The following is a 14,642-nucleotide window of genomic DNA, read 5'->3' as shown; positions in this document are numbered from 1 at the left end:
CTGTGTCCCCTGCCCACAGTTCCTGTGCCACCTGCCTTGACAGCCTTGGGTCTGACGGATGGTAGGTGGTTGGACGCGGTGACCCTGTGTAGGAGGGGCCGCTGCACTTAGGGCGGCCCTGGCCCTGAGGCCAGCTCCAAAGGGCCAGCTGAGGACAGAAGGGCTCCTCTGGCTGCACCTTGCCGCAATGCTGAACTCAGCACTCACCCAAAATAATAGTCTCTGGAGAAGAAACCAGCAGGGCTGCTGGGGAAGGGGGCAGCTTGCCTTGCGGTTGCCGGGCGCTGGCTGGGAGGAAGGGGGGTAGCAGCCTGCAGGAAGTTGCGTGTGGGACTCCGATGGGAACGGGGAGGGCAGGGAGAAGATCAAAGGCAGTTCTCCCACTGCCTTTCCAGTTGATCTGCTCCCTGTCTCCTCTGAGATGGGGTGTGGGGGTGTGCTGGGGGACGTTCCACCAGCTGGCAACAAGGACGCCTGGGTTCTGCTCTGAGCCCCGCCAGGTTGCTGGGGTGGGGGTGGGGGCAGGGGTAGGGGGGCTATGCCTCGCTAGGATGCACCACTTCTCCCTCTCAAAAACAAGTAAAATGCCCCCGTTGCTCCTGTGCCTTGCTAAGGAAGATGAGATCATAGCCATAAAGTATATGCAGCTCGAGCTTTAGAGAAACTATTTCGAGCGTTGCTTGCTTTCCAGCTGAATTCCTGCTTCCAGGATGCCGACTTCTAGCCAAAACCCTTCTTTGGGGTGACAACTCAAACACATTTCTCAATAATTAGAGTCCCTGATGTATGCCTAGGGCTCCCCCACAGAGGACTCATTCCCAAGGTCATTCCCCTCCTGGGAGTGTCTCCTGGTAGCCCCCTCACAAGATGGCTGTGCGGATGGAATGAACAAGCTGTGTATGTAAGGGCCTCAGGCGGGAATGGTCCTCGCCCAGGGAATGCTCGTCACTTACGCAGAGTGTAAGTACTCTTCCTCAGCTCCATCCATTTGTTCGTTCATTCATTCATTCATTCGCAATCCATCTCGCCAGTGGGTACTGAGCGCCTCCCCTGTGCCAGGCCCTGATATGATATTGGGTTAGCACGGTCCCTGTTCTCATGGAGCTTGCTGGAGAGCCAGAGCCACGGGGACAACGTTGCCAGCATGGTCTTCCAAGGCCAAGAGACTCTGGTCTTCAAAGTGGCAACCACTAGAGAAGCCAAAACTTTCCTGAATGCCAACAGCTCTTAGCACCAAAAGGGGTTGTCTGGAGGTGGGGGAGAGGCCCTGGGAAAGGGTTGATCCTGCTGAGTCTACCAGTGTCAGCAGTTCTTCTTTACTCAGGATGAGCCAAACTTTTATCATTGAATCCTCTGGATATGATCCTCTGAAGTAAGTCCTATTATTACCCCATTTTACAGAGGAGGAGACTGAGCTACAGAGAGGTTTGCTGACCCAGACCGTGGTCACATGGATTGTGAGTGGCAGACCTGTGATTTGAACCCATGCCATCTGCCTCCAGACTCTCTGCCCCTTACCACTCTCCTCTACTGCCCCCTCTTGGAGCTCTGCCGTGCCCTGTCTTTCCCCCTCTGTTGTCCCCCTCCATTCCCTTTGTTCTTGGAATGAAGCCCAGAATCTCCCACTTAGCCCGTAATGCCAGCATGATCTGGCTCTTCCTGCTTCTCTAACTGTGACTCTCTACTCCATGCTGCTGCTGCTCAAGGGTTAACTCCACTCAGGCCTCAAGCTCCTTCCTGCCCCAGGGCCTTCCCATGCACCGCCCTCACTTCCCACCCCCTTTTGGCGGATAGCTGAAATGTCATTTCTTCAGAGAAATGCCCTGACCCCCAGGTTCCATTCGATTCCTGTTACACAGAATCTTAGCTCCTTATTCCTTTCCTTGTTCTCATACGCTTGTGATGGATTATTTTGTAATTGCTTGCTTAGAGATTAGCCTAGAGTTCCCCACCCCTGGTCCACAAGCTTCTTGGGAGGCTGTACTGAGCCTGCGTCCAGCATTCCAAGCACAGTCCCTGGCTGTCTAGATGCTTAATAAATTACCGTGTGAATGCCTGACAAACGGGCCACCTCTATTTCTGATAGTTCAGTTTTCAAGTAACAGCTCCTAACTCAATAAACATCAGCAGGAAGCAACCACTCAGGTTGGCCCCTGGCCCTGAATCCCTTTTGCTTATTTATCTGACCTTCTCTGGCTTGTTTTCTTCAGAGAGCTCTGACAGAGTGCAGTGGTTCTTGGCATTTTCGAATCTGATCTTTCTCTTGGGGATTCACAGGACTTCATACATGGAGTCCAAGATCTGGGAACCACATTCAAACCCAGGAAGGCACAGCATCCCCTTCCCTTTGCCAGCCTGCTTTGCTCAACTGCCTTATTTCTGGAAACTCCCATCTCTAGATCCCAAGGTAGCCACCCTGGGAGCCTACTTCCATGCCTCCAGCCATCTGGGCTGTAACCAAATCCCAATACTATCGGAGGCTGAGCCTGTTGGCTTCCTGAGATGCCTTGGTCCCTCCAAACCCCGGGATCTCCTGGGCCAGGGTTCTTGGAACACTCGACCCCCCTCCAGACCTCCTGTGCCTGACACCCCCACCCCCCGTCACTGCCCAGGTGTCACCTTCCTTCTCTATCCAGACAGATGTTCACGCTTTCCCTCTCCCTTAAATATTTTCACCTATGACCTCTGGAATCTCTGAATCTACTCCTTTCCTTCACTCTACATTTAAAAATTGAGATTTACATACCATAAAATTCACTCTTTTAACATGTACATTTCAGTGGTTTTTAGCATAGAAATCACTAAAGGTTTTGCAACCCTCACAAAGTTATGCAACCATCATCACTACCTAATTCCAGAACATTTTCATCACCCTCAGAAGAAGCCCCAAAGCACAACTCATTAGCAGTTACTCCCCATTTCTTCCTCTCCCAGTCCTTGGGAGCCACTAATCTGCTCTCTACCTGTGTAGATTTGCCTATTCTAGATGTTTCATATAAATGGAATCATACTACAGTTGACCCTTGAACAACATGGGGGTTATGGATGTCAATCCCCCACAGCTGAAAATCTGATAACTTTTGACTCCCCCCGGATTTAACTACTAACAGCCTACTGCTGACCAGAAGTCTTACTGATAACCTAAAAACAGTAAAATAACACAATTTTGTGTCTTATATGTGTTATATTCTGTTTTCTTATAATAAAGTAAACTAGAGAAAAGAAAACATTATTGGGGTGCCTGGGTGGCGCAGTCGTTAAGCGTCTGCCTTCGGCTCAGGTTGTGATCCCAGCGTTCTGGGATCGAGCCCCACATCAGGCTCCTCCGCTGGGAGCCTGCTTCTTCCTCTCCCACTCCCCCTGCTTGTGTTCCTTCTCTCGCTGGCTGTCTCTCTCTCTGTCAAATTAATAAATAAAATCTTAAAAAAAAAAAAGAAAACATTATTAAGAAAATTTTAAGAAAGAGAAAATACACTTATAGTCTTGGACTGCCGAAAAATCGCATATAGGTAGACCCATGCAGTTCAAACCCATGTTGATCAAGGATCAACTGTGTATATAGTCTCTTGTGACCAGTTTCTTTCACTTAGCATGTTTTCAAGGTAACCCATGTTGTGTCAGTGCTTCATTCCTTTTTATGGCTGAATAATATTCCATTGCATGGACACACCACATTTCGTTTAGCCAATTACCGGTTGATGGACATTTGGTTTGTTTCTACTTTGGGGCTATTGTGAATAATGCTGTTATAAACATTTGTACACATTTTGTGAAAATATGCTCTCAATTTTCTTGGGTTATGCCCAGGAGTAGAATTATTGGGTTATATGACAATTCCATATTTAACATTTTGAGGAACTGCCCCAGTCTTTTTATTTTCTTGATGATGTACTTTGTTGCACAAAAGGTTGTAATTTCAGTGGACTCCACTGAATTGCAATGAAGTCCAATTTATCTATTTCTTCTTTTGTTGTCTATGCTTTTGGTGTCATATTCAAGAAATTAGTGACAAATCCAGTGTCATGAAGCTTTTCCTCTATGTTTTCTTCCAAGAGTTTACCAATCTTAGCTCTTAGATCATCATTGATCCATTGTGTGTTAATTTTTTTAAAGATTTATTTATTTGAGAGAGAGAGAAAGAGAGAGAAAGAGCATGAACAGGGAGAGACTCTCCAAGCAGACTCCCCACTGAGTCTGAGATCATGACCTGAGCAGAAACCAAAAGTCAGAGGCTTAACCAATTGAACCACCCAGGTGCCCCCTCATTGTGAGTTAATTTTTATATGTTGTGTTGGGCAAGGTCCGTTTTTATTCTTTCAGTTCTATCCAGTTGTTCCAACACCATTTGATGAAAAGACTTTGCTTTTCCCACTGATATCACTTCACCTCTACCCCTTGCTGTAACCAGAATCTCTGTGACCCTTGAAAAGCAACTTCTCCCGAAGTTCTTCAAAGTGTGGAATGTTCAGTCTCCCATGCCCAACATGACTCAGGGTTGAGAGGTAAGGTTGACTAGCACCCCATTCCCCATTGCTGCTTCTATACCATGATCCTCAGCCTTCTTGTCAAAATCTACACTTCTTGAGGCTTACTCCATCTGAATCACTCCTAATTGGTGTTATCTGTCTTCCTATCACTCCTTGCCCACTGAAGACATTGCTACTTGGCATGGAAGCTTTCCCTTGCTCCAGATCTTGATATTAACCCTGGGTGACATCTATATCCATGGAGATACCTCTTCCAACACTTCTCCCTCCTCTCCAGCCTCCTTTCTGGCAACTTCTTGGACACTGTCACCACTAAAAACCATTCTGTGCCTAAAATCTTAAATTCAAGCAGCCATTGTGATAACAAACTCTTCGTCCTTTGCTGTCACTTTGTTACTCCCACTGCATCTACTCTTCCATCTCATTCTGAACTCCAATCCCTTGACCACTGTCTTTTCTCCTTACCTATTCTGACTTCCTTCTCTCTGGTGCCTAGTTTCCTGTGAATCTTTGCTTCTACTATTCACTTGCCACCACTTAGTTCCTTCCTACTTACCCTCATGTTGTAGCTATTGGGTGTAACTCCAGTTTTGATCCAGTCTGCCTCGTCCATTGTGCACCCTTGCTGCTCCCCATTCCCTCTTATCTTCTCAGTACCTTTGTGCCCTCTACAGACCCTGGAGCAGGGGATGGGGGAAAATATTGTGCTAGGTGAAGGAAGCTTGTTACAAAAGACCACATATCGTATGCTTCCTTTTATATGAAATATCCAGAATAGGAAAATATATAGGGACAGAAAATTGATTCATGGTTCTTAGAGCTGTGGGTGGGTGGACCGGTGAATAGGGGAGATGGGAGTGATAGTGGAAAGGTATGGGCTTTCTTTTAGAGGTGATGAAAATGTTCTAACATTGTGGTAATGGTTGCAAATATCTGTAAATATACTTAAAAGCCATTGGATTTTATACTTTAAAAGCCATTAAAGTGTACATATTTAGATTATACCATATAATTTAGTGAACTGTGTGGTATGTAAACATATCTCAATAAAGCTATTAAAGAAAAAAGTCCAGGTAACATCAGCAAAGTGATGGACTGGGAATACTCAAGCTCTCATTCTTTCATGGAAACTTCAAAATACACACATGTACACACACTCCAAAACCAAACCAACCAACCAACCAACCAACCAACCAACCAACCAACCAACAAAACAAACACATAAAAACCCTAAAGCTGGCTGAGCTAGAAGCTCTGGAAAACAGTCTAGGATTAAGAGCAACCAAATGAATGCTCAATCAAAAAAAAAGTTGCCTTCAAAATGATAAGAAATTTCATGGTATTTTCACATGTTTTTGCCTCCACACCCTCCCCAGCATAGTTCAGTTTTGGTTTGGAGGAGACCGAAGCCCAGTTACCAGTTTCCTCTCTCAAATCAGAGAGAACAAAGCAGATCTTACTCCAGTGTTCTAATCTGTCTAGGGATTGCCTGAAGGACTGGTCTCTGCCTGGTCTAACTCAGATCTCAGGGAGGATAAGGAGTGGGTATTGCTTATGAAAGCTGCAGGGAGACTACAGACCTGCAGATATTTAGGGCAAGAGATTATGGATGGAGACATATAAAAGATAATATAGGCTCCAAAGAGAAGCTAGGGTGAAATTCTTGGGGGGAAATTAAGACATTTAAAAGAAGCTTTGTATATGGGGGACCTGAGAAAGCCACATTCAGGTCCAGGCAAGACACATGGTCAGAAAAGATGAGAGAGGATCTTAAGCTCTCAGGTTGGGCTGATCCCTGGGCCCAGAGAATGCCCAGCTAATTAATAAAGGTCTTCTTTGGCACACAGCCAGTCTGCAAAGACTGGGAAAGGTGGTTGTTTCTTTCAAACACACAATTTTCAACAACAACAAAAAATCACAAAGAACAAGAAAACATAACCATTCCAAGGAATAAAATAAGTTGACATAAACTATCCCTGAGGAAGCTCACACATCAGACTTATTGAAGACTTTAAAATAACTGTCTTAAATATATTCAAAGAGCTAAAGGAAAACATGAACAAAGAACTAAAGGAAATCAGGAAAACAGTATATGAACAAAATCAGAATACCAACAAAGTATAAAAATTATGAAAAGGAACAACATAAATTCTGGAGCTGACAAATGAAATAACTGAAATGATAAATTTACTAGAGGGATTCAATAGCATATCTGAGCAAGGAGAAAAAAGAATCCATGAATTTGAAGATAGGAACACTGAAATTATTGAGTCTAGGAGCAGGGGCAAAAAGAAAAAAGCATGAAGAAAAGTGAACAGAGCTTGAGAGATCCATGGGATACCATCAAGTAGACCAATATACGCATTATGAGAGTTCCAGAATGAGGAAAGAGAGAAGGGGGCAGAAAGATCATTGAGAAAATAGTGGCCAAAAATTTACCAAATTTGACGACGTACGGGAATCTGCAAATGCAAGAAGCTCAAGAAATGCCAAGTAAAATAAACTCAAAGACACTCATACCAAGACATGTAATCAAAGTGTTGAAAGACAAAAAAATGAATCTTGAAAGCAGCAGAGAAAAGGGACTTGATATGTACAAGGTATCCTCCATAAAACTGACGTTTGATTTATCAGAAGAAACCCTGGAGGCCTGAAGGCATCAGGACATACAGTTGACCTGCAAACAACAGGGAGGTTAGGTGCACTGACCCCCATGCAGTCAAAAATCTGTGTATAACTTTTGACTCCCCCAAAACTTAAGTACTGATAACTGTTGACTGGAGCCCTTACTGATAACATAAACAGTTGGTTAACACTGGTTTTTGTATGGTCTATATATTACGTACCGTATTTTTACAATAAAGTAAGCTAGAGAAAAGAACATGTTATTAAGAAAATCATAAGGAAGGGGCGCCTGGGTGGCACAGCGGTTAGGCGTCTGCCTTCGGCTCAGGGCGTGATCCCGGCGTTATGGGATCGAGCCCCACATCAGGCTCTTCAGTTATGAGCCTGCTTCTTCCTCTCCCGCTCCCCCTGCTTGTGTTCCCTCTCTCGCTGGCTGTCTCTATCTCTGTCAAATAAATAAATAAAATCTTTAAAAAAAAAAAAAAGAAAAAAGAAAATCATAAGGAAGAGAAAAAAATCCACAGATAAATGGGTCCATGCAGGTCAAACTTATGTTGTTCAAGGGTCAACTGTATTTAAATTATATAAAGGAAAAAAAACCTGTCAAGCAAGGATTCTATATCTAGCAAAACTGTCCTTCAAAAATGAGGGAGATATTAAGACATTCCCAGATAAACAGAAGCTGAGGGAGTTCATTGTCACTAGAGATTCCCTGCAAGAAATGCTAATAAGAGTCTTTCAGGTTGAAATGAAAGGACAGTAGACAGTAACTTGATGTTAGGTGAAGATATAAAGATCTCAGGTAGAGGTAAAGAAATGGGCAAACATAAAAGCCAGTATTATTACAATTTTTCTTTGAAACTCCACTTTTTAAAAAAAAATAGGATTTAAAAGTAATTATAGACTTTTTTTTTTAAAGATTTTATTTATTTATTTGACAGAGATAGAGACAGCCAGTGAGAGAGGGAACACAAGCAGGGGGAGTGGGAGAGGAAGAAACAGGCTCATAGCAGAGGAGCCTGATGTGGGGCTCGATCCCATAACGCCGGGATCACGCCCTGAGCCGAAGGCAGACGCTTAACCGCTGTGCCACCCAGGTGCCCCTAAAAATAATTATAGACTTTTGCTAGCGTATAGATATATAAAGACATAATTCGTGACATCAATTACATAAAGTAGGGGAGTAGAGTTTTTACATGCAATTGAAATTCAGTTGGTATCAATTCAAATTAGATTGTAATAATTTTAGGATGTTTTTTGTGGTGTTCATGGTACCCACAAAATATACCTACATAATATACACACAAAAAAGTAAGAGGGGAATAAAAACATGTCACTACAAACTCTTTCAAAAGATTAAAGTGGAGGGAACACTTCCTAAGTCATTTTGTGAGGCTAACATTACCCTGATACCAAAACCAGACAAAGACAGTACAAGAAAGGAAAACTAAAGACCAATATTCTTTATGAATATTGATGTAAAAATCCTAGTAAACTGCATTCAGAAGCATATTAACAAGATTACACAACATGACCAAGTAAGATTTATTCCTAGAATGTAAGAATGGTTCAGCATAGGAACATCAACCAATGTAATACACCACTTTGACAGAATGAAGGAAAAAATCCACATAATTATCTCACTTGAGGCAGAAAAAGCATTTGACAAAATTCAACAACTTTCTTTTTTTTAAAAGATTTTATTTATTTATTTTTTGCGAGAGAGAGAGCGTGTGAGTGGGGGGAGGGGCAGAGGGAGAAGCAGACTCCCCACTGAGCAGGAGGCCCGAGGTGGGACTCGATCACCACCCGAGCCAAAGGCAGATGCTTAACCGACTGAGCCACCCAGGCATCCAGTTTCATTCTTTTTTTTTTTTTGACGATTTATTTTATTTTTGAGAGAGAGAGAAAGCAAGCAGGTTGTGGCAGGAGCAGAGGGAGAGGGAGAGAGAATCCAAATAGACTCCACACTGAACATGGAGCCTGACACTGGGCTTGATCTCATCACCCTGAGATCATGACCTGAGCTGAAACCAAGAGTCAGATGCTTGACTGACTGCACCATCCAGGCACCAACAACTTTCTTGATAAAACAAAACAAAACAAAACAAAACAAAACAACTACTCAACAAACCAGGAAGAGAAGGAAACATCCTCAACATGATAAAGGCCATCTGTGGAATGCCTATAGCTAACATCACACTCAGTGGTGAAAGACTCAAAATTTTCCCCAAAGATCAGAGACAAGACAAATGGTTAGTTTGCCAGGGCTGCCATGGCAAAATATCATAAATTGGGTGGCTGAAGCAGCAGAAACTTATTTTTTCACAAAGAGGTGTTATTACTTAATGGTTATAGATTTTATGTTGGGGTAATAAATATTTTGGAAACACATAGGATGATAAATGTTCAACATTTTGAATGTAATCAGTGCTACTGAATAGTACTCCTAAGAAGTTAAAATGGTAAATTTTATGTATATTTTAGCACCCACACACCATACACATCCGAGGAACTAGTGGTCTATAGAGCCCACTTTGGAAACCCTGACCTAATCCATTCTCCTCACTGTATAGACCACTTGATCGGCCTGTGTAGACTACTTTCCAAATATCCCCAATTGGCTGTGCTTTCTTCACTCTAAGGCCTTTGTACAAGCTGTTCTCTCTGCAAGGAGGGCCATTCTCTCCTGACCCATGACCCATATGGCTAACTTTTGCTTATCCTTCAGATGTTATTTAAACATCAGTGAGCCTTCCTTCAGTGAACCCTCTTAGATACCCTCTCATATCCACATATAGTCTCTGCAATACTCCCACCATGATAGTAAGTATCAGGCCATTTTTATTTGCCATTTACTTGTGCTTATCTACCAGTAGACTGTTACCTTTTGGGGGGAAGAACCACATGTGTCCTGTGAATTGCTGTGTCTGGCACCTAGCACAGTCCCTGAGGAACAACAGGTGCTCAATTACCGTTTAAAGAGGGAAGGAAATAAAGGGAGGAAGAGTGGACATAGAGCTTCTAAAGATCACACCTCCACCTCCACTAATTTAATTTGTGTTTCCCTGGAGCTCCAGAGGGAGTGCTTGCTCCTCCCTCAATAGCTTTCACTGATATCTTTCTAATGTTAGAGTTTTCTGTGCACGTATCTCATCCTGCGAGGGCCCCAGCTGTTTCTGCGTCCCCCACAGCACTTCGAATATAGTAGACACTTAATAACTAAACAAGCATGCACATCCAAAAACAATATGTCGTAAACAGAATATTCTGACTTTTTGTTGTCCTTCATATGTAAAGAGTAGGAAAGGACCATAAAGTCTCCCACAATGCACTTGAGCCATCCTTTAGTTCTCAACTAAAAGATGTTGCTTTTATGCATGTTTCATTTCAGAGGACCAATTTGGAAATTGTCTTGGAATGTAAAAGTATCAGACTGTAGTTTCTTTTGTTCTTATTTTAGGAAATGCTTGCTTTCTTTTTATCACATTTTAAATTGTAAATCTTTAATTTATCAAACAGAAGATGCACGAACTGGTGGTGTTGACAGGGGGTGGGGCATGGAGGCAGTGGCAGGGAGAGCTCCATAGCTGAATTTTCTAGCAGTTACATTTCCCAAGAGTGAGGAGACTATGAGAGTGTCTGTGAGATGAGCCCACCCCTGGCCTCTGAGCCAACCACTCATTTTATCCAAGGGTTCTGCTAGACCTCCAGCCAGAAGCCGGGAGCTTGGGCCACTTCACTCCAAGGACACAAAGTCTTCTCTCTGGGAGCCCCAGCTTTTTGGTCTCAGCAATCAATTATTGACCTAATCAGCCCACTGCCTTAGCCATATATTGTATTTATTGACTCACTTCATCCACAGAAAGGAAAGGCCCAGATAAGCTATGAAATAGTGGCATTTTCCAGGTTCATTTGCTGCCTTGTCATCCTCAGAAGGTTGAATATTCTGTCTGTCCTTGTGGAGGTCAGCCCTGAATGTAGAGCCCACGAGAACTGCACATTGACCACCCCTCCCCTCCTTTCACGCACAGATCTGATCTCTGGGTCTTGCCACATGTCTACACATGGGAGGAAATAAGAACTCTTCTTCCTTGGAGGGAGAAATCAGACCCCACAAAGAAAAGAAACTTCCTAAGCTTGTTAGAAGTAAGGCCTGTCTGAACTGAAATCGGTAATGTTAATCCCAGCCCAGACACCAGTAGTGAGAAATGTGCCAAGAAGCCCTTTCTGGGAAAGTTAGAGGAATGTTTGATGCTCAGACACAAACATGTAGAAATGCCAAGTAATGGCCTCAAATCATATGAGGGTAAAGAAATCAGAAATACACCCTAAACACGAATTCTCTTAAATTCTCCAGGCCACAGTTCTCATCCCTGAGAACTTCTCATTCTCTCTGTCTCTCTGTCTGGCTGGTCCTTAGGGAAAGTCCCTGCATCCCCCAACCAGGGAGAAGAGCCCCTAGCACTTACCCAGAGCCGTTCGAGAGCTGTTGAGTGGTGGCTGCAGGGAGCTGAGAAATCCTTGCAGGTTTCTGGGCTGGACAAGGTGGGGAGCAAGTTCCCTCCAGGATGCCCCACAGTTTGGGCCCTTAAGGCAATCAGGGTCTGCCAGTGTTGAGAGTATGGGAGTTTTAAGGGAGGTTCCTGGAGTGCCAGGAGAGGAGGCAGCAGTTGGCCGTTGGGGAGGCAGTTGGGGAAAGTTCCAGGAAGTTCCAGGGAGGAGCTAACATGCAGGGTGGGTAAGAATAGGAAAAGAAGAATGGGTGGGTTTTCTGGCATTCCCTCTTCCAAGGATTCTAAGGTAAAGAGCAGAAATCATAGAGATGGTTCTCTTACCATTTTTCCTACCTTTCAAGATACATTGTGAGATAGGGAGAAGAGGCCCAAGGGCTGCACAAAGAGAGGGTGTGGAAGAATAGAGAGAAACCATTGAGACCACAGTCCCAGAAAGAGACAAACAGTGTAGAGCAAAACTCACATGGACACCGAGAGGAGAGAGGCGGGATTGGGAACCATACCTGGGGTGAAGCAAGAGCCCCTTCTCCAACTAATGTGGCCTGGAGCCTCAGAAGAACGCGGAGGAACAACACTTGTTCAAGCCCAGGACCTGCCCAGACTGCAGAGACTGTTTTTAGCAGGTGACATTCTACCAAGATGGGCAGTTGGTTCTCCTGTAACAGGTGATCAAGCCCGGGGCAAGTCCCTGGCTTTCAGGACTTGGGTTACCTGCTGTTTTAAATGACCACATCTGGTACCGCAACCTTGATTTCCTTCTGGAAAATTCCTCCCAGGAAATTCAAGGAGTCAGTGGAAATCCAGACACCCCAGATGAATTAAGTCAGAATCTCTGAGGGTAAGGCTCAGACATCACTTTGTTTGTTTGTTTGTTTGTTTGTTTGTTTATTTGTTTGTTTATAGTAGGCTGCATGCCCCCATGTGGAGCCCAGGATGGAGCCTGAACTCACAACCCTGAGACCAAGATCTGAGCCGAGATCAAGAATCAGATGCCCAACCTACTGAGACACCCAGGCGCCCTGACACCAATGTTTTAAAAGTGCTTCTTATGGGATTCTAATGAGCACCAGACCTGAGAATCACTGTTTTAAACATAGATTGGTGACAGGCATTTGCCAGATGCTGAAGGTACAAACATGAAGAAGATTCAGACCCTGCATCTGATGGGCTCACAGCTGAGCAAGGAACATACGCATCAAAACAAACTAGAACGAGAAAACTGCCAACAATGTGCTGAGTTCAGCCACGGAAGCATCCCTGGGGCAAAGAGGAAAGTGTATTAATTGTGCTTTATTTTATTCATTCAACCCCCAACAAGTTCTTTTACCCAGCTGTCACCTACAAGCCCGTATCCCCCTGCCCTACACCACCCCAGGGCCAGGCAGCAGGCAACTGGACACCACCCGCCTAGCCCAGAGCATGCCAGCATTATTCAAACTAGCTGATCTTAAGCTGTTTCCTCTGCTTCACCCCTTCCTTCCCATGGAAACACAATAAAGGCTCTGGGAGAGGGATTTCCTTCATCCCTCTGCGTCCCTCTGCCTCCTGATTGACCTCAGTGCTTTCCCAGGTGGTATGGTATGCCCCTTTCTCTGAGAAACGGTAAGTAATAAATTCTTTCAATGGCATTGACCTTTCTGTGTCATCACTTAGTCACCTGTATAAAGCAAAATCCCATGGTGCAATCAAGACAGACGCTAGCTTACAGGAGTGACAATCAGGGAAGGCTTCGAGAGAGAAACCGAAGGGCATTGCACAAGCAAAGGCACTGGGGCATAGAAGGGCCCCAGCGGTTGGTGGACTAGAGCAGGATGGAATTGCTGGAGCACTGAGCACAAGTGACCAAATGGGGTGGGGGTGGGGACAGCATGCAAGTGGGGAAACCAGGGCATGCTGGGGAGTATACTCTTGCTTAAATAATTTATGCACTTATCTGCTCTCCAACAGGCCTCACTAACTAGCCCATTTCTCAGTTTGGGCTTGTGTGAGATTAACAAGGTCATGGTAGAGACCCTTCACACTGGCATCAACATTTCTGGCCCAAAGAGCCTATGGGAGGAGAGACTAGACTGCAGAGCCAGGCAGAGAGAGCTCCTTTCCCTGAGGTAGAGCGTGGGCTTTGGGACTGAATTGTGGACCTACCATTTTGGTCAAGCTTCTTATTCTCTCAGCCCATTTCATTAGAGTGGACGCACTAATACATGTGCCATGGTTGTCATGCAGATGAAGAGGGAAGGGGGAGCACAGTTCTTGACTCTTAGTATATTTGCTTCCATCTTTCCCCCCTTCAACCGGGAAACATTGTAAATCTGATGGGAACAAAAAGAAACACGTTTCATCAGAACTGCAAGATAGCAGGTCATGAGATGCCAATCAGCAAAGGTTCAGTAAGAGCGTCTCTTATGGACGATCCCCGTAAAGTGGTCCTTACAGGTCTACAGAGGGGCCATGAGCTCTGCTGGCTTAGCCAGAGTCAGCCTCCATCATCTTGCTGTACTAAATTGAGGCTTTGGAACTTTCTTGGTTCCACGTCCCAGGAAAGCCTTAAGAGGGAGCTGCAGAGCAAACAGATGTTGTAAATGCCACCTGAGTTCAGACACGCCTGCTCTCTCCTGCACCTCTCTGCAGAAAGGAAGGACTGGGCATGGATGGTGTTTTCTGTCTCTGCTCTCTGCCTCTAGGTGCCCTGCACCTGGGACACCTGGGGCCACTGCGCCTATTCCGATGACATGGACTGAGCGCTGACTGTATACCTAGCAGTGTATGAGCATATAACCAGCACTATCTCATTTAGTCCTCCCCAGAACCCTATGACGTGGGCACCATTATTCCCACTTGACAGCTGAAGTTTGGTGTCACACAGTCAGTAAGTGGAAGAGCCAGACCCCAGCCCAAACCCGTCTGAATCCAAATTCTGTGTTCTTATTATCCTCACTAGGACGTACTGGGCCATTTGCATCTCCCAATATCAGTCCAAAGGCCTGTTGATGCACACGTCCCTGTGCTACCACGA

General features: G+C 44.7%; 1 protein-coding gene across 2 annotated transcripts in view; it reads right to left on the bottom strand.

The window, feature by feature from the left end:
* The window catches only part of PEBP4 (phosphatidylethanolamine binding protein 4), a 244,906-nt gene that overhangs the window by 196,144 nt on the left and 34,120 nt on the right, over positions 1-14,642 (bottom strand). The window contains exon 1 of one of the 2 annotated variants that reach the window (XM_087866624.1): positions 208-281. The exons of the other annotated variant lie outside the window; for it this stretch is intronic. The gene's annotated coding sequence lies outside the window, so the exon portion shown is untranslated. Of the gene's footprint in view, positions 1-207; positions 282-14,642 lie in introns of those variants that run through there. 2 annotated transcript variants of the gene reach the window in all.

The sequence above is a fragment of the Ursus americanus genome, chromosome 13, assembly GCF_024610735.1.
Source record: "Ursus americanus isolate L20-20 chromosome 13, mUrsAme1.1.p, whole genome shotgun sequence".
In the NCBI taxonomy this organism is placed as follows: Eukaryota; Metazoa; Chordata; class Mammalia; order Carnivora; family Ursidae; genus Ursus; species Ursus americanus.
Note: the sequence above shows the minus strand (reverse complement) of the source record. Positions and strands in the feature narration are given on the sequence as shown.